This window comes from Octodon degus, unplaced genomic scaffold (genome assembly GCF_000260255.1).
Source record: "Octodon degus isolate 3935 unplaced genomic scaffold, OctDeg1.0 scaffold00047, whole genome shotgun sequence".
Taxonomy (NCBI): domain Eukaryota; kingdom Metazoa; phylum Chordata; class Mammalia; order Rodentia; family Octodontidae; genus Octodon; species Octodon degus.
In genome coordinates, this window is record NW_004524623.1 from 14,757,173 (window position 1) to 14,758,259 (window position 1,087).

A 1,087-nucleotide genomic window follows, 5' to 3' on the forward strand; every position below is an offset into this window, starting at 1 on the left:
CATCTTTGGAGGAAGTACTTAATATGCATCTTAAATAAATCCTCTAGTAAGAAATGGAGAATTCACTGACTTTAGTTTGAAGGCTTTGTAGCTTTCTGTCAAATTTCTATGTGCAGCTCACCAACATTCCCTTATTGGAAATATCAGAAATTTCTGAATCATAGTTTTCAAAAGGACTTTAAAGTCTTAAAATTCCTTTGGCTTGCTTCTCTCTTGATTCCACCCAAGCTTTGCTAATGGTTCGCTTCATATCATCATCTCCATCTTCATAAATCTTCTTTAAAACACTCATTAATCCCTCACTAGATCTGTCTCGGCATCATAGGATGGCTTTTCTTTTTCTTTGCACTCTTTCTCAAACTGAGTTAAGCATTCCCACCGAGTGTTCTCTGCTTTCTTTCTACACAAGATAAGAACTGTATCAGTCTTGACTTTTTTTGAATTGCCTTCCACTGAGATGGGCTTCAAGAGGTTGTTTACAATCATGGGGTAATTCTTCCTATTTAGATTCTTCACCAAAAGATCAAATGACCTCTCTGTGAAGTGCACCTGAACACTCTCAGCAGAAACCTGATGAACTCCAGCTAAGGTCATGTAGATTTTCACAAACTTATCTGACTGATCCCATCCGGAATTACTGATCTTCACTGTGTATCCTGTTGTGATGGGAGCAACCACAGTGGCTGGTTTTTTATTGTCAAGAAATTCTGGTTTCTTCTGTGATTTTTTTTGCATCTTATTCTTTTTTTCTTCAAAATTTTATTAATAAACAGATAGCAATGAGGCAGTTTCAAATCAAATCGGAAGTACAGTTTCAACAAATAATACACTACATACATTCTTCTTAGTGGTTGATTGCTGTACAAGATGCGGACTTGAGATCCTATTTACAAACACCATTAGAACAAATCATTCTATTCATTAGGAGAATGCAACTATATATCCATCCTAACCACTTTTAATACACAGATACAAAATGGACATTCATCGGCATACCCCATTTTTTCTAAGTTCCGTTATTGAATATTATAGGTGTGTAAACTCAGCAAAATATTCTAAAAGAGTCCAGTAGCCCATAATAGCATTG

At 35.7% G+C, this 1,087-nt stretch overlaps 1 pseudogene; it reads right to left on the reverse strand.

Moving 5' to 3' along the window:
• Nucleotides 1-178: 178 nt before the first annotated feature.
• The window catches only part of LOC105742328, a 7,820-nt pseudogene continuing 6,911 nt past the window's right edge, over nt 179-1,087 (reverse strand).